This window comes from Pelecanus crispus, chromosome 5, assembly GCF_030463565.1.
Source record: "Pelecanus crispus isolate bPelCri1 chromosome 5, bPelCri1.pri, whole genome shotgun sequence".
NCBI classification, from domain to species: domain Eukaryota; kingdom Metazoa; phylum Chordata; class Aves; order Pelecaniformes; family Pelecanidae; genus Pelecanus; species Pelecanus crispus.
The window spans coordinates 78,961,754-78,984,035 of NC_134647.1; the positions used below are offsets into that span (position 1 = coordinate 78,961,754).

The 22,282-nt window shown below is 39.6% G+C and overlaps 1 protein-coding gene across 6 annotated transcripts in view; it reads right to left on the reverse strand.

The window, feature by feature from the left end:
- Nucleotides 1–22,282, reverse strand: part of ZNF644 (zinc finger protein 644) — a 54,380-nt gene that overhangs the window by 21,236 nt on the left and 10,862 nt on the right. For 4 of the 6 annotated variants that reach the window (XM_075711250.1, XM_075711254.1, XM_075711249.1 and 1 more), the window contains exon 2: nt 11,041–11,096. The exons of the other annotated variants lie outside the window; for them this stretch is intronic. The gene's annotated coding sequence lies outside the window, so the exon portion shown is untranslated. The remainder of the gene's footprint in view (nt 1–11,040; nt 11,097–22,282) is intronic. 6 annotated transcript variants of the gene reach the window in all.

Sequence of the window (22,282 nt, forward strand, 5' to 3'; positions counted from 1 at the left end):
TAATAAAGCTTTCTCAAATGACAGATTATGTTAAAGATGATGGAACTGAAGTCACAGAATTTTAGGCAACAAACAGCAGACCAGAGAGAGCTTAAGTACATCGTGGCACAGGACTAAAGAGGTGTCTCCTTCCATTTTGCCCCATTACACAGTCTATTCCTTTAACAACTTAATCACAGCAAACGTCAAGCACAGAGTTTCCATCAAATGTGAAATGTTTAAGAACCTTTGGAAAATTAAGGTTTTTACAGAGTAACAGAGGAACTAGTAGTGTATTAGCATAAACCAGCTACATCTTGGGGGTGGGAGGGAATCAAATTACTTAGAGGACAGCTGACAATATTTTTGCCTCTTCCACACAGTAATGCACGCAGTTCACACCCCCTGAGTTTCGGGTGTTATCTAGCAATATGAATACCTCACATCAATAAAATCACGATACTTTGATTGTTGGAAGAATACCTGTTACTTGTTTTCCACTTTATCTCTTCTTAAAAAGCTACCCAGATCCACCGTTCAGATGGAAGGAGAACCACAAAGCCTGACAACCAGAGGACGAGTCAGTGACTCACCGTACCTTCCTCCAGCTTCTATTTGCGTCTGCAAATTAAGTTGTTGAAAATACATTCCCCTCTGCACAGCAGACACACTATTTGTAGACTGCCTTACTTAGCTTTGAAACCAACAATTCACCTGAACATTCCTGGATTTTTTTTTTTTAAAGAAAAAACAACTTCTGTTGTTTAATATGCACACCACCATGAATACTGCCCTCCCACACCTACTTTACATACAAGTATATGGTTATTAATATAACTACAGTCTAAGGAGTCCCACTGAAAACTAGTTATCTTCAATTCAGATCCATAGCTGTTAAAATGAAAACACAAACATCGGAAAACTCTCATAGCTAATTGGACTCCCATATTAAAAACTATTTTTAAAGCAGCAAGAAAAATTACTGATACAACACTAAGAAGTTGTATCATGCCTACATAAAGAAATAGCAAGTTATTGCCACCCAGTGTATAACCTTTTGTTATACTGTTGAAAGATTCACCGAGTTGTCCCATCTCTGCAGAAAAGGTTGACCAAAGAGAAACTTTGAATTATAGGAGTCATCACACAAAAGCAGCCTGTCTTTTCAGTAAGATTACACTCAGGAACATCAAACCTGAAGCACACTTTTCCAGAAAGTTTATTTACCTGAAACTTTGTTTCTATTGAAACAATTTCTTCAAAAGTTGTGCGTCAGGTAGTAAGGAAAAAACAATGTTTCCTTAAAAATGTCAGAATTTCAGAAACTTGATTTCTGGTCTAAAATGTTTAAGACTGATATTTTAACATCTCGCATGTGAAAGGTAAAAGTACACAACGGAAGCAATTCAGAAATCGTAGAAGAGAATACCATTACTGCCACCGACCATTCTTAATCTTATTTCTCTAATATTGATTTGCTTGGGAAACTAAACCAGTTTGTCACAATGGGGTGCATCATGCTAAAATTCAATACTGAAATCAATAAAATAAATGACAGTACAATTTAAGCGTCACAAGAATCAGATGTACGCATTTGAAAAATATTCTTCTAGTTGTGCGTGCTAATGCAGCAGTTTAAGATGGTTTAATTGGTAGAGACTTTTCAAAGTGAATTAGGTGTTCCTAAAAGATGCCTTGCCAGTACAAAAGCCCAAGACTTTGAATCTGGTCACTTAAGAACAGTCACACGTTGTCTGGCAACTCCACAGGCTTCCAGAACTCCCCCCAGCACTCCACAACCTTGTCCACAGAGGACAGCCAAGTACTTAAGTCTCCACATTCCTGCAGCTCTTTGTCCAGTTTGGATTTTCAGTAGTGCAATCTAGTCTGAATCGCACTGCCATTAGTTTCTACAAAAGATGAGAACTACAATCAAAAACTGAATTTTCCTAAATGCAGACATACATGGTAATGACTAGCAGCATTCTATTAAGAGATACAGAACTTTGAAAAATACATATGTAATGCTCTGTGATAATACATGCTATTTCTCTCTAAAATTGTTCCATTATGTAATTTTCCAAGCGTAAATTCTTTTCCTTTATGTCAGTCTCACATGCTCACACCTTTTTTCTCTCCGAAGAAACCGAATGTTTGGGAAAACACTTTTCATCTCTTTCATCACCATTACCTGTGTTTTCCAGTGAAATATATTCTTAAGCCTTAAGTATGCTACCACAATTGCTTTTATCTAGACACAATACAATGAATAGTCTATTTTATTAACCACTAGCATTACAGAACAAGAAAGCTTTCCCTTATTAGAGTCTGTAAATAAAAGCCCTGCTCCTATTCTTGTTGTGAGACAACATTTTATTTACCAAGCTGCCAAAAAATTAAGGTTGTGATCAGTGGTACAAAGTGTAGTTGGTGGCCAGTAACTAGCGCTGTATCCTGGGGTCAATACTGGGTCCAACACTGTTCAACATCTTCATTAATGGCCTGGATGACGGGGCAGAAGGTACTCTCAGCAAGTTTGCTGGTGATAAAAGACTGAGCGGAGTGGCTGATACAGCAGGTTGTGCTGCCATTCAGATGGACCTCAACAGGCTGGAGAAACAGCTGACAGAAACCTCATGAAGTTCAACAAAGGAAAGTATGAAGTCCTGCACCATGAATAACGCCATGCACCAGTGCTCGGTGGAAAGCAGCTTTGCAGAGACGTACTTGCGGGTCCCGCTGGACAGCAAGCTGAACGGGAGCCAACAGCGTGCCCTTGTGGCAAAGGCGGCCAACAGTATCCTGGTCTGCGTTAGGAGCGCTGCCAGCACGCTGAGGGAGGTGATCCTTCTCCTCCACTCAGCACTGGTAAGGCTACACCTGGAGCAGGGTGTCCAGTTCTGGGCTGCCCAGTCCAAAAGAAATATGGAGCTACTGGAGACAGCCCAGCAACGGGCCACTAGGACAACTGAGAGACCGGAGCATCTCATATGAGGAAAGGTTGATAGAGTTAGGACTGTTCAGCCTAGAGAAGAGAAAGCTTGGTAGGTTCTCATCAACATGTACAAACATCTGAAGGCAGGGTACAAAGGGACCGAGTCAGACTCCTTCCAGTGGTGTTCAGTGACAGGACAAGAAGTAATGGATACAAACTAAAATACGTTGAGTTTCCATCTGAAAACAAGGACAACTTTTTTACTGTGAGAATGACTGGCACAAAATTGCTCAGAGAGGTTGTGGAGCCTCCATCCTTGGAGACATTCAAAAGCTGTTCAGACATGGTCCTGGGCAAGCTGCTCTAGGTGACCCTGCTTAAGGCAGAGGATCAGACAAGATCTCCACAGGTCCCTTCCAACCTCAACTATTTGGTGATTCTGTTTTAGTACACTTTGCCACACAGTATTCCAATTCTTGCTTACTTTACTCCTCTTTAGAGTGCTCCATATGCTCAGACTATCCACTTTTTTCCTTTCATTTCAAAATATCAGCACTATAGGCACAAGAGTATTTTAAGTGAAAAGTTTCCAACCACTAACTTCAGATTTATCACTCTGACAGCTTAAGAAAATGACACAAAAATAATTAGGTATACAGCAAAAGTGCATTCTCTTTATCCCAAGTTATGTCGAACATACAGCAAAACTATAATTTGATGCCCCTCTCCCTTCTATCTCTCTTCCAGTGTCCCTGTTTTCCAGAGTTCTCTCACTAAATAAAATAATATTATCACTCACTAAGTAAAGTACTATTACCACACTGAAATTTATAAACATACATTTCCCACGTCCCACCTCATTTTCTATTAGGGTTTCTACAATTCAGGACTTTCCACAGGATGAATCCCTCTTTTAAGTCACAATTTACTTAGATGCCTTCTTGATATGTCACACCTCAGAGGGGCCTAAGGATGCCGGATTCTCACTGTGGGCTTTTCAGGCAATACAATAAAAATCCCTCCTCCTCATAGAACCCACTCCCACCAGAAATGCTCTGTTGTAACTCCAGTCACAGTGAGCAAGGCATTTCACAAAAAGCACATACTTGGGAAAGTACCTGCATTCTTCCAGGCTCTAGTCTCACCACTACTGTCCTTACACGGGTGATAATACTAAAATGAGAGACCTGCTGTCATGGCAGAAGATTTTGGCTTGCAGAGAAGAGGAAGTAGTCTCACCATGGAGCCGTATGCTGTCAAATTACTGTGCTATACATTGGAATTATGCTTTTCTTTGCAGCGAAGCCAATTTAAATAACTCCTGCCTTCTTCCACTCCCCCACGTTCCTCCTTTCACACTTATCAACAATTTCATTATCCAGTTTAAAAGGCTGGGACCCGTGCACTGCTGAATCAGCACAACTGAGAAGCAATAACTATGGGCACATACTTTTACTAGCTTTGTTGACAGAAAAATCTACTGGGGAATCTTTTCCTAAACTTTATATCAATAAATAGAAAAGTGAAAATGCAGAGAACATTTCAGAAGGCAAAAAAGCAGCTTTGGCAGTCCTCTGTTTAACTGCAAAAGACAATATTATGAAGAACACTACCATGAAGCAAATTTTACGTTCTAAAATTACTTGAAGTACACTACTCAACTGAAGTAAAATGCTAGAAGTAAATGCTAAAATAATTCAGCTGGGGAACATTAAATACATCTTCAGAGAATACTATTAACACGAGAAATACTCTTAAATTACATATTAGACATGATAGCTAGATTTTCCATAGAGACATACAAATGCAAATCCTTCCAGGAGGTTAAATAAGAAGTATTTTCATTTCTAAAACACATCACTAACTTTTAGAAAATATAAAATAAATCTACGCCCCCTTAACCTATAGTTTTACAGAATCAAAGCCACTTTATCTGCTCGGAAACAAGTCCTTTTGAAGCCAGGTACTGCCACCAAGTGGTGGTGAAATTCTGTATGCTAATCTAATTATTCCCCACGTGTAGAGCACACACAACTGAAGACATTCGCCCAGCCGCCAAATATGAGGAACAGTGTACTAACACAAAGTAATTTAAAATTAATCAAAGCAGAACCGACAGAATTTTCATATCTAAATCTAAAACTGACTTTCAATTTAATACAAAGGTTCTTCCTACAATTCAGGCTTTTTGTTCAGACACCTTTCATGAGCAGTTGGGTAAAGAACCCTTTCTTCCAATACAAATCCAATACATATCAACGAACTGACTCTAGTAATTAGCTGTTTTCTGTAACTCTATACGAATCTCCAATGATTAGAACTACATGGCCACAGAAGACTTATTAACACTGTAATCCCAAATTTCAGAGAAAGGTGAATTCAGTAACTGAAGCTGAAGATCTCCAAAGGTATAAACATCCAGCTTGTTATTTGGATAAGCTATCCAATTGTCCTGGTTTCGGCTGGGATAGAGTTAATTTTCTTCCTAGTAGCAGGCATAGTGCTGTGTTTTGGATTTAGTAGGAGAAGAATGTTGATAACACTCTGATGGTTTAGTTGTTGCTCAGTACTGCTTATGCCAGTCAAGGACTTTTCAGCTTCCCATGCTCTGCCAGGCGCACAAGAAACTGGGAGGGGGCACAGCCAGAAGAGTGGATCCAAACTGACCAAAGGGCTATTCCATACCATATGGCGTCATGGGCAGTATAGAAACTGGGGGGGGGGTTGGCTGGGGAGCAGCTATCGCTGCTGGGGAACTGGCTGGGCATCGGTCGGCGGGTGGTGAGCAATTGCATTGTGCATCACTTGCTTTGTATAGTATTATTGTTATTATCATTATTCTATTGTTATTATTATCATTACTATTTTACTTTATTTCAACTATTAAACTGTTCTTATCTCACCCCAGGAGTGTTTCTCACTCTTACTCCTCCGATCCTCTCCGCCATCCCATCGGGGCAGGGGAGTGAGCGAGCGGCTGCGTGGTGCTGAGCTGCTGGCTGGGGCTAAACCACGACACCAATGTACTTTTGTTAGTATGCAAAGATCACAACCATACTGGGAAGGATTTCTAGAAGTCAGGTATATTTGACTATTGTTACAGGAATATTTCTCAAGTTCATTAAACTATTTTGTTAATTACCTGCATAAACTAGTCCTGAAGTGTCTGTCCTACAGATCATAGATGAGGAGAACTTGCATGACAACAACATGCTGCTGGACAACGGATTTACAGTGCAACTTTCTTAAAGTCGACATTAAAAACAGTTTAACCCAATTTTATTGAGACAGGTCTTTGGACATGAAACACCTTTCAACTTTGGAAAAATTCTGACCTTATTTCTTACTATATTAAATAAAAGTTGAAATTCTTTTTATCCAGCATGACCTGAAACACATCTAGCAATTTTTCATGCTTTTTTCTTTTTTGGATGATAACTACTTGCTGTACATATTTTAATAGTAATCACAAATTTTAAGATTGTCTCTCCTGTTAATGTAGAGAGACTTAACTCCTAAAGCATGCTATCTTTCCCAATTATAAAAAGACTACCTGAAATGAACACTCTGCTTTTACTCATTTAATTTAGAACCTCAGTGTATCAAATTACATTAGTGATATTCATTCATCCTTACCAGCACACTGGCTCTCATCATCCTCTATATTCTTTCAGGGATCAAGGGTTAAAAAGCTAATAAGATTGTAAGTAACAGTGCCAGGTAAGGCCAAAAAACCCCACCTTGTACCTTTTTAGATTAAGAACAAAAAATTCTGCCAACTTGGAGAAAGTTATCATCATTACCGATGAACATATGAAATAAAGAGTTTTTAGAAGACCCAAAGCTGTGTAACTCTGTATGTGACCAGATAAACAGACAAAACTCATAATTCCAAGTGACAAGAAAAGATAAGGTCACTCCGCTAATAACTGGGGTTTTTTTGGTTGGCTTTGTGTGTTGGGGTTTTTTTTGTTTGTTTTTAAAAAAGTAATCACCATAAGTGATTTAATGGCAGAAGACTCAACTTCATGTTACCAGGTTAATATAAATAAGATGGAAACTGTATGAGATTCCTGTCTCAGCCAAAGAAACACAAATCCCACATACTCAAATTTATCCTATGCAGAATTCTGTATCTAACTTATCTTTCTTCAGCATCTGTGGTGGTATTAATTTATTACATCCTCTACTTTAAGGTAAAGCAATACTAAATACATTCAAGAGTTTCTGGAAGCAAGTCTGGTTTTGCCCAGTATCTCAAATGCTTAAAATCTCACCCCACTCTACACACTGTTACAGGGAAATTCAGCACAAGCACCTACCTTCTGTAACCCTTCCTGTTACACAGAAGTGTGACCCATTATACTGTTAACACATTGAGACCAAGATTATTTTTTCCCAACTTTCCTCCATATTTAAAACAAGACAGGTCCTCCTATGGAGCTCAGAAGATGCAGTCTGGAAGTCAGAAAACCCAAGAACAAAGACTACGGTTACCCCAATAAAGTACATTCACTGTTTGTAAATAGTATCTTACACCTGTGTGTTTTAAACTGGCAGTAGATTTTTTTTTTCTTTCCAAAAGTCAGGTTATCATACCTTTTATATTTGCATTAGGAAAGCAAATGATTTGCAATTAGAAAAACAAAACCCCCAAATCCTTTACTCAAAGAAAACCTACATGGAAAGCACACTACCAGAGCCATTAGGAAATGCATTCTGGTCAAGAGTACAAGAAAAACGTTTGAGCAAACCATTACATCACATTTTTAGTTATTGCTTTAAGTGACATAAGCTTACACAAAAGGACAAGTCTGCACTGAGTTGTGAGAGTTAAGTTCACTGTTTAGAAGTCTACAAGATGCTGCAGTCACTACACTCCTGAGTGGAGACAGGCGACAGAGGCAGCTGGGAAACGCAGGTTGTTCTTTAAAATGAAGCCTTTCAGTCATCCTTGCTGCCCTTCTCTGAACCTTCTTCAGCTCTGCTATGTCATTTTTCAGTCACAGGAGTAGACTAGTACAAGGAGCAATACACATTGCAATGCAATGCATCTATGGTACACCACAAGTTTGTATAACCGGATCTGGTTTTTGTTTTGTTCTAGTTTTTGTTTTGTTCCCTGATAATACGTAATATTTTATTTGATTTACTGACTATTCAGTTGTCATTTTCACAGAACTGTCAGAACCTCAAGATCTCCTCCAAGCAACAACAATACCGATCAAACGTCATTACACTGTTTCCATGTATTCTTTTACACATTTTTCTGTCCTCGTTATGTATGCAAGAGTACAGGCTTTCTCCTCAGAGACCAGCTTTTTTCTATTATACACAGCTAACCACCATTATGATGAAAAGTCTTTGGAGCTTCATTCAGAAGATTTCATGCTAAAAGAACACACTCAGTTATTTATAGATTACAGACTTCTCAAATAATTTTCTGTATTTAAACCAGTAATGAGATAACACATAATTTAAGAAGAGACAGAACATAAACCGTGAGCATTAAAGTACTGAAAGCATTAGAAGGCACAGGGAACAATCTAACTCTTACTGTGAATTCAAGTCCCCTCCCTAGCCATGATTCTTGCTTTACACTCATCCTCGGATAGAGAAAAGTATTTCCTTTGGCAGAGTTACATTTATTCCTTTTCTCAAGGCAGCACATTCTAGAAACCTGCAAAGTCAGGCTAAGGCAGTAAACATTTCTCTATGCATAAGTATATGCATACTACAGCAGTACAGCTTACTTTTAATTGTTCATAGTTCAGAAGACAATTCATAATCTAAGTCCTGAATCAGTTATACATTATACAAAGGAACAACACTGAACAAAAGAGTAATTTTAAATCAGTATTTTAAAGTTGACAGCAGCAGAATCACAGAATGCTTTGGGTGGGAAGGGACCTTTAGGGATCACCCAGCCCAGCCCAGCCCCTGCAGTGCCAGGGACAGCTTTAACCAGCCCAGGGTGCTCAGAGCCCCGTCCAGCCTGGCCTGGGATGTTTCCAGGGATGGGGCCTCCACCGCCTCTCTGGGCAACCTGTGCCAGTGCCTCACCACCTTCACTGTAAAACATTTCTTCCTTATATCCAGTCTAAATCTGTTCTTCTTTAGTTTAAATCCATTACTCCTTGTCCTGTCACAACAGGCCTTGCTAAAAAGCTTGCCCCCACCCTCCCTACAGGCCCCTCTCAGCACTGCCAGGCCGCACTCAGGCCTCCCCGCAGCCCCCTCCTCTCCAGGCTGAGCACCCCCAGCTCCCCCCGCCTGGCCCCGCAGCAGAGGGGCTCCAGCCCTCGGATCATTTCTGTGGCCTCCTCTGGACCTGCTCCAGCAGCTCCATGTCCTTCTTGTGCTGAGGGCCCTGAGCTGGGCGCAGGGCTCCAGGTGGGGTCTCACCAGAGCGGAGCAGAGGGGCAGAATCCCCTCCCTCGCCCCGCTGCCCACGCTGCTGGGGATGCAGCCCAGGATGGGGTTGGCTTTCTGGGCTGCAAGCGCACATTGCCGGCTCGTGTCCAGCTTTTCATCCACCAGCACCCCCAAGTCCTTCTCCGCAGGGCTGCTCTCAACCCCTTCATCCCCCAGCCTGTACTGATATTGGGGGTTGCCCCGTCCCAGGTGCAGCACCTTGCACTTGGCCTTGCTGAACCTCATGAGGTTCACACAGGCCCACCTCTCCAGCTTGTCCAAATCCCTTTGGATGACATCTCGTCCTTCTGGCATGTCAACCGCACCACTCAGCTTGGTGCTGTCTGCAAACTTGCTGAGGGTGCACTCGATCCCACTATGCCATTGATGAATGTACTAAACAGCACTGGTCCCAGTATGGACCCCTGAGGGACACCACTTGTCACCGATCTCCATTTGGACACTGAGCCATTGGCCACTACCCTCTGGATGTGACCATCCAACCAATTCCTTATCCTCTGTAGCTCTAAAAAAGTCTTAGCAGAGCAGACGACACAAACAAAGCAGGTCATGTCTATTTTAAAATGCACATGCTACATTTTTAAAGCTACATTAAGTCCACATATTAATCGGAGATTAGAAATGAAGAACAAGCTCGTCTGAGCAAACAGGATCTCCCTCTCACCTCTTCAAAATATCAAGTTACCGCAAGCAGCTGTATTCTGAGATGGCATATTAGTCAAACAGCAAGCAGGAAACTTGAGAAGCCAGCTTTTGTTTCTTACGGAAGCCTATGTACATGAGCCCAACACGCCCTGTCTCCACAGCAGAGAATTCACCAAACTGTGGGGCCTTACCTAAAGACACCCCTGAAGAATCAAGCTAAAACAGATTAAAGCAAATTGCTCTTTGTTATATGTTTCACACAATTTAATGGAGAAGAGATTAATTTTATAGTTCAAAGTCTTCCTGAAGAAGAATGTCTAGTAACTTGAAGAGAAACAAAATCTGAACTTAGCTAAATTCTTTTTCTCAAAATAATGGAGGAGGGGGGAGCAATGCCATAGTTCGAGAATTTTTTTTCCTAGATGGACATTTTGCAATTGCAAATGGACACCTAAGTTCTACTGCTCATGAGTAGCAGCAGTAAATCTTCATATACTTTGTCTTTCAAATAGCTCCCAACAGGGTTCCTGAGGACAGGAAAGGGGGGTAAAAAAAAAAAAAGACCAACAGAATTTCATTATTAAAACTTTGAAACACTATTCTAGTAGCTGGTCAAATTTCCCACACAGTTATTTATTAATAGAACAAGTGCAAGATTAACACACTGCTTTGACAACGCAAAGTACACTTTCAGTACTTTGAAACCGGGTCGGTAATATGCAGAGGATGAAATTCATTTGAAGTGCTTATAATTTTGGCTCTCAACAGCTAGCAGAATTCCTTGATAGCTTTTGACTATAATAGTTTATGGAAGAAAAGCATAATTATCATCATAATCTTAAATATTAGGGCTGTGTGTGTTTTGTTCCTATTTTGGTATCATAGAAGTTAATGTTATGTTTATACATTACAGTAATCAAGATACAAGTTTCAATACATTTTCACTGACCACTTTTTCTGAGTGTTTAACAGTATATGCTAACGATCCAAGGAATTTGGTAAAAAAAAAAAAACCAAACCCAAACAAACCCAAAACTTCTTCTCACCTTTGTTTGTTTGATTTGCATTAAGCTGTGAGATCCACTTCCACATTAAAACCAACCTGCAAAATAAAACAAGAACTTACTGTATAGCTGTCATTGTTTTCTGCTTGTGTTCTAGACTATCAGACAAGACAGGCAAAGCACAGAGGTGAGAAATTCACAGCTACAAATGTATTCTATCAGTTTTGTCTCAGGGTAGAAACATCAAAATTCCAGTGGTCTTCTCTCAAATACACACGTAACTTTCAAAAAACATAATGTTGGTACTTTAATTAAAAAAAAATCCACCAAGAAATTGTATCAAATATACACACACTGTTAAACTAACTGGGCAGAACAGGGGGAAAAAAGTTGCATAGCAAGAAAAAGCTCTGCTGCATTTTCTGCTAGTGTCTTCCAAGTCAGCTATCTTAAGTTCCCTGAATGAGGAATGAAGCACAGAAAGGAAATGGTTACAAATGAAAGCTTTTTTTCAAAATCTTTTTAGCAAAACCAAACAACATATCTGAGATTAAGTGTTAGAGGGTTTTAAACCTGGGCCTCACTAATTCCTCGCCTTTCCTAGGAAAGTTGTGTTTATTATTTTTTTTAAGGCTAACTGGCCCATTTTAAAATCATAACTAACTTTGCCTTCATGAAGGCTGATTAATGTCAGATTAAATGCTGTATTTTCAGTTCTGCTTATGGATCTTTACAGAACTAACTACACAGGGCAATTTTTCCTTTCCTAGTTGGAGGAATCAAACTATGTAACATTTGAAAGAGACTCTGAAAGTCACTGAAGCTGCACAAAACCAAGAATGGATTTGGGCACAGCATCTCTGCAGAACTGGGTCTACTTCTAATAAAGACACAACAGCTAGCATACAGCTTTACAGCAAGGGTTATTCATATCTAGACTAAACTAATGTATCCATCACCAGAATTAACTCTGAAAGAGATACCTATCCTCACATACTGCCTAAGACTCCTCCCCTCAATTTGTTCACACACAGCTTTTTCATTCCGAGTTCCCCAGTCAGTCTGTAACTGCCTCAAAGCCACCTGCCTAAATTACAAAGACAGAAAGTAAGAAAAGACAGACCTTTCAAAAAAGTCTTGCTGGGCAATACAAAGCAAGAGAAGACAAGTCTCCAAGATCCTTTCCCTAGCCCAGGATCATTCCCTCATTATCACATTAAACTATAGCCTTTGTACATTAATGTTATTCAAAAGATACGCTCACTTCTCAAATAAGTTGTATTACAGAAAAAACTAAATTTTTTAGTCAGGTTTTGGAGTAACATTCATGTGCCTAGAGAAGCAAAAGCGTTATTTTCAAGCAGCAGTGGAGTCCTACTGTATGTTACAGAAGGTAAATGTAAAGCTACAGTTACAAAAGCCCACAAAATACACCCTGCATGTATGAAGAGCCAAAACATCTTTCAAAAAATGGGAAGGAAGGTCTACGCAGGCTTTACATTATCAAACACTAAGATCAGCACTAAACCAGATACCTCAGTAAACCTGTGCACTTTGGCTGGGCAGAGTCAATCCCAGTGTAACACTTCTCTCGCTGCAAGTAAGAGCTACATCGACGACTCTGCCCCCGTGCAAAATGATTTTGCAACACCACTGCAGCAATTCTCGCATCTTCTGAACACTGCAATTAGCTAAACGTTCGCAATAACTGTTCTTAACATAGGTTTCACGGTTTGTGATTCATGCGCAGACAGAGCCTTTGCATCAAAGGATTGAGCCCGGACAACTGTACATCACTGTGGTAATACAGCAGGCTGCCATACAGCCCGTAACACTAAGAGCTTTTTCATGGGAACACATTACTGCAGACCAATCCATTTACTATGTTGACATAAAATGGGAAGTCTTGCCCCACGCTGCCTATCTGGAGGGCATGTAGTGTACTCACTGAATGCGCTCTTTGGAGAAAACTGAAATGCGAGTACTCTTGAATGTAAGCATTCTCTGGGTCACAAGGAGCTCACAGACCAGTTTGGGGATAAATCTGGGATTACTCTATATCTGCATCTGACACAAGAGGGGAAGTGAAGGGAATAGAGAAGATGGGCCATCATAATTCGGATATTGTCCAGCTGAAGGAAAGGTGACAGAAGTTTCACAAAGAGATCATCAGCAAGCAAACTGCTAGAAGGACCAAAGGGCTGGCCACTGCAGCCCTGTGTTACAAACTTCAAAGGGTCCTGCAGAATTAACTCCCCTTTTTGGGATTTCAAACCCACTGGTGTTCAAAGCTCCATGCAATGGAAGACAGTACGTGCACTGGCATGCAAACATCTTGACTAAGGCAGTGCAATCTGCGTCAAGACACCAGATTTTAGCCCAGAGCACTGATAGCAGCGAGACTCTCACTGTTTAAACCAACCCAACCTACAGTACTTAACCAACACTCACCTCTCAAAGGTCCTTCTGCTGTCAAGGAAGATTCTTCTCACTCCAGCACAAACAATCAAACTCTAACACCTACTATTCATTTCAAGGGTGTTGACATTTGGAATAACTGAGCATCTAAAATTCTTTACCAGCAGATCCAAGAGAGGTAGTTCTCCAAGACTCCTTAGGGAAAGGCAAAGATTTCAAAATCACAAAAGCTTTGGCTCTGATTTTCCTGTCTTAATTCTCATTATCAGGAAAGGAAGTGAGAATGAAAGCCACTCTCCCTCACCAGGTAATACAGACAGCATCAAAAGGGACTCGGAAGCACGTCAGAAATGTAGTTACAGAGCATTCACCTTGAGGCCCCACCATTCAGAGTGAAAAGGGGCCAACAGCAGGTACAAGGACCGCTGTAAAATGGTTAGGCTTCTGATCACAGATAAGCAGCTGCCTGTTCTGATAAGGGCAGAGAACAGGAAGCAGAAGAAAACTGCAACGGTGGAGATGGGCAATCTCTCACATGTACCCCCAGTGATACTAAAGAAACACAAATGGACTGAAAGTGCTTAAAGGCACAAGCATTTCTCACTAATTGGTAAATGCAAACCAAAGCTGGCTCAGTGCTAGCAATAATCACCTTGCCCAGTGACAAAACAAAAAAGCAGCATACCAGTGATACTTCTTTTTGCACAACACACAAGAAAGGCCAAAGCAGGCAGAAGAAGCTCTCCAACCTGTGTGCAGTGACAAAGTCACATCTGTGGGTACTGCTCAGAGACAGAAGTACAACCCCTCAAGTGTATCTGAGCTACAGAGACACACAAAGAGATTGTCAAAAAGCATCTGTTTCGGGAATAATTCAAAAGGCTGTATATACAGGCTGTAAAGTAATTGTTGCAGATAATCACCCTAGACTAGTTAAAATCTTTAATCTGTCTGGTTAGCTAGAGAACAGCTACAAAAGCTTCCATAATACTACTTTCCCAAGTAAACAAAAGTTACAGTTGCTACTTCAAAATTCAGGTTCATAAAGCACAACTAAGATCACTACTTTCACATCTAAAAGACAACAGAAATTATTTTATCCATGAATCTTGCATCAAGCTCATAACCACTCACATACAAGGTTTATGTAAGAAACAATCTGAGTTCAAATGTAAATTACTACACAAAACTTGCCCAACTACTCCTCTTGTCATTAGAGCTGGATTTTATGTCAAGACTAAGTTTACTTTTATTCACTTTCTACTTACCTTATTAGGGCCCTGTTTGCTGTAATGAAATATCTCCTATAACATGCTCTGCTCTGCTCTGAGGAAAAAGTTTGAGGAAAATTAGAATGCAAAGATGCACAATGAGTAAATAAAATCTGTAGTAATCCTGATGAGTTTTGATCTATTCATCTACTATTTAGCCCTTATTTCCTAACAGATCTGTGGTAACTGACATTTCTACATCTATCTGGGAAAAGACACTTAACGATCTTTAACCACCACCTTCTCCCAGAATGGCTGCAGTCAGGAACACAATTCAAAGAGAAGTTTTTTGGTGAGTTTTTTTTGGTGGGGTTTTTTGTTTGGTTGTGGGTTTTTTCTGTTGTTTGTTTTTTTTAAAGAGTTACAACATAACACAAAACTAGCTTTTGCCCCCATAGCTGATTATGCTTGTGGGGGAAGGAAAGAAGAAACAACAAAGGACAGCATAAGCTATACTATCCAAACTACGTTTGTTGGTATAAGCTGTGGCTAAACCATCCATTCACCAGCTTAACACAAAAACACAGCAAAAGGCTTGCAACTGTAGTCTTGACTTCAAGTACTTTCTGGGACTTACAAAATGTGATTAGTTGGTCGAGAGTGACATTTACATTAGGATACTGCTGTCCCAGCATTAAAATCTGCTAAATTCAAAAGCCGGGGGCAGGGTGAAGTTTCCTTCTAGCATCTGATGCTGCTCTGGAAAATGTCCATAATCTTACAGAAATCTAATAATCCTAAGAATCAAGGAAAATCAGGGAAAAAAAACCAGCCAGTAGAAAACAGAGATTACTCTAAGAAAAGACTGTTACAAAAAGCCCAGAAGAAGCCCCAGCTAAAATTACCAAGGATAAAGTAATTTCAAAAGAGGACTGAAAAAGCAAAAAAACTTAGCTGACAAGAATCTCCTAAATCAGTTAACACAGCTGAAAAGCTCTTTAAATACAAGGCTATACTGCCATTTTCCCCAACAAGTAGTCAACAATGACCTTGTCTGTACAAAATGTAGTTTCCTGCCTTCTGTTTGCACAAGGAGCTTTGACGCTCTTTGATTTCTATTAAAGAGTATAAAAATAAGCTACATTCAGTACCCACAAATATCTAGAACTAACATGCAGTGTAGATTAATTTAAATACTCAAGTTTTCTAAAATCACCGAAGTAATTCTCTTGGAGAATTTGTAAAACTTCTCTCCAACCTTAGGCTATTCCAACCTTAGTTTAACCAACTGAATTGTAAGTGACACAATCAAATTTACTGAAATTAAATTTGCAAAGGAAAAATAACAATCACGCTTCTTACAATAGTTAATGCAAAGCGACATTTAAGTGCAGGTACCCTACTGAAGCCTGAATTATCCAGAAGTCAAATGGAGCAAAACCACTTCACAACATGAAGAGATGAAATTTAAGTCCTTTTACTGGAGATGCTTCTGACTTCAAAGACTCTGCAGTGACTGAACAAGAGCGAGCAAGCAAGGGACTGCAAGAGAGAAGACTGCCTCCTGCATTTTGAGTCTCCTGCTAGATTTTGAGAGTTATCTGAAAAATATTTCAAAGGAGTTACAGTTCTTCCTTTGTCTATTCATCACAGTAAAAGCCACATGCACAGTTCCCAAAGCTGTGGTAGGGCTTTCACGTGGAAGTGTTGAAATATCTCATTTTTCTACTCGGAGAAAGTTTTGCTTTTTGACAACACCCCGTATGGGACGGTGAAGCACTTCAAGGAAAAGTATGACAGCATAGGAAATGAACACAACTCATCATACCTCAGACTGTGAAGCTGTTTCAGTCCAAACAAGATTACAAGTAGATGAATGCAACATTCATAGGAGTATCACAGTCGGGGAAAAAAGTAGTCAGAGAGAGTAGCTTGAATGGCAAAAAAGAATTTGTGTTTTTACCATCAATTAAGTCAAACAACAGATTTAATTATTATTTCAAAAATCTGTATTCTGTAAATAAAAAAAATGGAAAAGCCATCAGAGGGAAAAATATTCTATCTAGACTGGGGTTTGGACTAACAAAACATATATTGGTCAAAAAGGTTATTTTTCCTCTCCATCACTAAACAGATAAAGAAGCAAGCATTTAAAGATGTACACAATATGCACACAATGAAAATGGAAAGTGTCTGCAGAGAAGCAAGGGGAAACGAATATCATGTAAGGGCTGTTTACTTTGAGTGTACATTATCCAGTAACCAAATATGTACCAGTCAACATACAAATGAAAGCACCACAAAAGCACTAAACTGAAGCATCAGTTTAAAGATGGAGTTCTGAAAACACTGAGAACCTCAGGGCCTTAAGAGACAATATTAATATACTGTTTCTGAAGGTTACTTATCAATGCAGTTTCCCCCTCAGCTGAGGTTAGTCGTAACATTCTAAGTATCCTTGATATTTATTAAGTAAGTTTACAGTTCATCAATATCCAACTAAATCGAATGGCATTCTTCACAATGAGAATTACCATAAGCAATAAGCTGCAGAGAAATAATTCACCTTCTTTCTTTATCATTTCTCTGCCAGTTTAAGCCACCAATCAACATACCATTTGCATAATAAACACCTGGACATTTCCAGTCACCCTTCAGCCTATTTATCTTGACCACATGAGCTAGCTCTTCATTTGCTGCATTTATATACCTCAAATGTAACAGCTTCTCCCAAAGAGGAAAAGCTTAAAGCACAGAATGACATCATCTCTCCATTCCGCTCCAAACTACTAATGGCACCGTACACAACCTTGGCATCATCCTTGACATTGAACACTTCTCCTTGCATTACGCTGTCAGCAAAATCTCATCAGTACATTACCTGTGCAGGAACTGCCGCTACCCTTCAGCTACAGAATCACTCTCTCCTCCAGCCTGAACTACTATACATTCCTTCACCGTATCATAAGCTTTACATACAGCACCCCAAAATACAGTGACATACCCTCTGACTATAAGCACCACAGGAATGCACGCCAGAAAACAGAGCCACATGAGATCTTCCCCACCTCACAGAAATTGGTTGTGGTCCCTCAGAAATTTCCAGCCCGAGTTTGCACACCCATTTTCTCAGCTGAAACCAAGTAATCGGAAATCCAAAACACAAAGTTCTTTACTGAAGTGCTTTTCTAAGGAACCAACAGCCTTAATTCAAAAACATGCATTTTGTGTCTCAAAAAAAAAAAAAAGATTTTAGAAACATCTGCAGCAGCACCTTCCACGTGCTTGTTTTAAGAAAACAGCCTGTTGCATTTCAAGGTTGATTTTTAAAATACCAAACTGTACAGTGGTGTTAAGTCTTAATTTGTAGTGTCGCCCTCTCCTTTCTAAAAAACCCACAGAATTTTAATAGAAACACGAAGGAGGCAAAGCTAAGCATAAGAATAAAAAAAGTTCAAGTTAAGGTTGTGTACATCAAATTACTGCATTGCCTTTTGTGTACCACCAAGCAGCAGCATTCTGTTGTCCAAATGACTGTCTTTACATACTATGCATTTTTCTACAGCTTGAAAGTTGCATTTTATGTATTTGGCATATATGCCTGTACATGAGGCCGGATTCCACTGAAATCAGTCAGAAGACTGTTTCGTACAAGATACAGAAGGAAGGTATGAAATAAGATTGTACCATAAAAATAGTACATATGTACAAAATAAATAAAGCATGTGTGCTACTTGAGAAATACTATAAGTACAGATACTTGCACTCCAAGTCACAGGCAACCGTATACTTTAGATGCATACTTAAAGTAAAGGCCTTCTTAATTTTTACCTATGACCACAGAATAATCTTTCGTAAGTCTCCCAGATAGAGAATAGTTTATCAGCTCCACCTCTACTGAATGAATCCAGTGCCTTTTCAATTGGGAAGTCCGACAGAGAACTTCACCAAAACCCCCCAAAAAACAAAAAAACTACAGAAAAACGGGATCTGCTATAGGTATACAGGACGCCTCACACATATGGGGCTTTGATGAAGAGCAGCCAGTTTGTTGTCAGTCCATGCCTGCCATCGAGTCTGCCACCTGTGGAATCCTGACACAGAGAAACGCATCAGTTCATCTTCACACATTCACTGCACTTCACATAGCCCTCTCCTGACGTACTGCATTACACACCTCTGAAATTCTTCAGCATAACTGCACTCTTCCCTATTAATAAAAAAACCTGCAAAAAGTTTACTCTACGAAAACCACATTTACATCCTTATGAAATAAAATACAATGCAGATCCCTGAGCAGATTCCACTCTGATCTGATCCTTATTTATAAATCTTCAAACATGATTTAGGCTGGCCGTATTTTTTTATTTTGAACTCAAAATATAAAAATATCTTAAACAAAAGCTTTGCTGCATGAAAAAAATAAAACATTCAGGGCTTAATTTCTGAAAGCCAGAATTATGTTACCAGATACCACATACTTTGTGAAATAGTATCGGGGTTTTTTTAAAGAAAATTATTAGCAGAGATCAATACTCTGTGCTAGGTTTTTTTTTCTACAAGTTGTTTTGTAAGGACATTATGTTTATGAATATAATTTAAAACCATTAAGCAATTTTTTGGGGTAGAAAAAGCAGTAATGAGGTTTTAAAAAAATATTTACTAGAAATTAGTTTTTCCAATAAATAGATTGGTATTTTAAAACAAGAAGCCTGATGACATCCATTAATATCTAAATGGTTTTAAATCTCTGTTCCCGTTAAGGACACTTTTACCTAAAAGCAGCATCTCGCACAACATTTCTACTAGTAGTTAAAGCAGCACATTAATAGTCAAGCCATGTTGTTACTGTAGCAACAATGATTTCTGGTAGCCATTTTCTTTTCAGCTTTAACAGTAGTGCAAAGCCAACAGTCCTTACTGCAATCTCTGTTTAAACCCAAAGGCGGCAAACTGCTCAGCAGTTTTCTCTCCGGCCACGTAGCGCAGACACCTCCCTCTAGACCGTCTTCTGAGGAGCAATGCACTTACCCGACAGCATTCGCTAACGCTGGACTCGACACAACCTCAGTTTACACTAATGAAAATATAACAGTATGGCAGTCCACTTTTTAAAAAAACCCGACATTTAGGAGACTGACCAGTTTGCAGGGCACCGGAAGAGAAGAGCAGCGATGCGGTTCAGCATTTTCACCCGCAGGCTCCCAGAACAGCCCAGGACGAGATTCCAGGTAGCAGCCTTACAGCCTTGGTCCTTACGCTGCCAGCAGCCAGAGAACCCCTTCCTCCCACCACAGATTACAAAATCAAAGCAGGTGCTGTAGCCAAAAGCAATTTCTTACTAGACCGGCATCGCCCTCAATTTTCTGTATTTAGGAAACTGTTTTAAGACAAAACTAGCGTACACATTTGTTTCCAACTCCTCCTCTACATTTCTGCAGTCTTAAAAATGACAACACCTGAAACACTTTCCTGGCTTTCTTAAGACTTCAATGCAGTTTTTAAAAAAGGTTGAACCTAAAATCCTACAGCTCAAAATTAGTGATAAACAACACTATTTTCACCTCTTTATTTAAAAAAAAAAACACCAAACTCCCTTTCTTCTACCATGACAGTTTGAAAGCAAGCAGTGGCGGGAGGGCACTAATAAGAAAGTGAAATACATAACCATTTGTAAGAGCAACGGGAGGAAATAGCGAGCAGGTATTAGCACATAAGTCCCTTACAAAACAGGATCCTAAGTCCAAATTCAGTTCCTCACAAGTTTGTTCCAGTTGAACGGGTAGCTATGCTGGGATCACGAGCTCTAATGCCTGCTGTTGTCTGTCTAGACAGCATTTCTGACACTTCCCGTAGACCATGGCAGGAAGGGAATCTCCTCTTCACAGTTTCAGAGGAAGTGTACTTTCTATGCATGTGAAAATGTAAAATCCAACAAAGACTTCCTAGCGATTTCATGCACACTTAAATTTCCATAAGTATCTGTAAACCTCTGCTTATAAACTAGTAATAAATATCGCATATGTAAGGGCTTAAGCTTAAAACAAAGGTAGGTTTATGCTGAACTCTGAACTGGTGTGGCTGAGATTTTATTCTGATATCCCTATGACAGTAACCTCCAGCAGAGGACAGAGCAGCCGCTCTGGAGTATTACTGTCATTAAACACCACTGCTAACTCCCAAAGAGCCTCCTCGCTTATCAGAGGACTAAGCTGTCACTACAATGAATCCTCCAGTATGAAGAAAATAACCATGTAAAATAATCACCGAAAAAAATAAACTCCAGTACCGACATTCTTCCTGGAATAGTTTTGTCCAAATAAAACAGACATATATATTTTATACAACAGGATTCAACTCCTGCTTATCAGATTTGAAGTGAAGCTACAAAATACTTTGCTTTCTAATTGGGTTCATATACATGCCATTACTTATAATCTCTGAAAGATCACTTCGGGGAGTCACATATATATAACCAGTAATGTAAAGCCTTTCCTTCATTTTGCAGGAGCCTGCTTTTTGACAACAGAGGATTGGTTTTGGTGAAGGAGTAAAGTTAGGATAAGCTGTCAACACCATCACCCTAATAACTTATTTTAAAAACCATTTTCAATAGCAAAAATCCATTCCCCACTGAGTTACTCAGTGTTCACTCTTGGTTTGGTGGCACTTCAAGCTTCCAACATTGTCCATCACCTATATAAATAGGAAAAAGCTACTTCCTACTCTAGATAAGCTGTAGTAACACGACAATTAAACCAATCGTGGTTTATTTTTACATCTTTATGCTAGACAGCTGCATTAGTTGGGGTTTTTTTTTGTTGTTGTCATCGTGGTGGGTTGTTTTTTTTTTAAATAGGAACAACAGACATCTTACAACCCAGGTTATACCATCACACCTGGCAAGCAAACTGGGGCAAATGCCTCCACACACCTCTTTGAAATGTAGTTTGAGACCACTAGTTACCATTTGGAACACTCCATCGTATCAGCACCACAAGCACAGATCAGCTCTGACACAACATCCATGTCTCATCAGCAAGCTCCTATTCACAGGCCCTGTGTTCAATCAGACAGCGTTCACAAAGTTCATTACTAACACACTTAATTCATCACCATACAGGGCTGTTTCCTATAGTATAGTTTCCAAGTGTTTTGTAAAGTTACTAAGCCTTTGCTCAAAAATTATTCTATGAAAAGCATTTTGCTATGAAGCAGATATTCTCAAGATCTATCGCAAGGTCTCTCTACCCAAGTTATGCAATACCTTTAAGTCTACTTTCTACACTGTTAAAACCTTCTATGGAGTCTCCATGTCAGATCACAAGAAGGTATAGCGGGTCCTAGGCAGGCTTCACTTCAAGGTCAGGGCTTCATCAATCCTTCTCTCTTCAAACTTGAACCCTTTAAATGCTTGTGGACTTTGTTCCACCGTTCACTTCCTTTTGCTTAGCCATCAATCAGGCAAAAGCTTTCTATCTTTGATTCTCCTACTATTTGAATTAATTCTTCCAAACACATGACAGCCAATAGACAAACTCAGTCCTTTCAACTTGTATTTTTTTAGTAATAAGACATCTGGGATTTCAGGTGTAAGCGTGCAGCGTTTCATGCAGAGACTTACCTCCATTCATTTGCATAAACGTAGTAAAGTA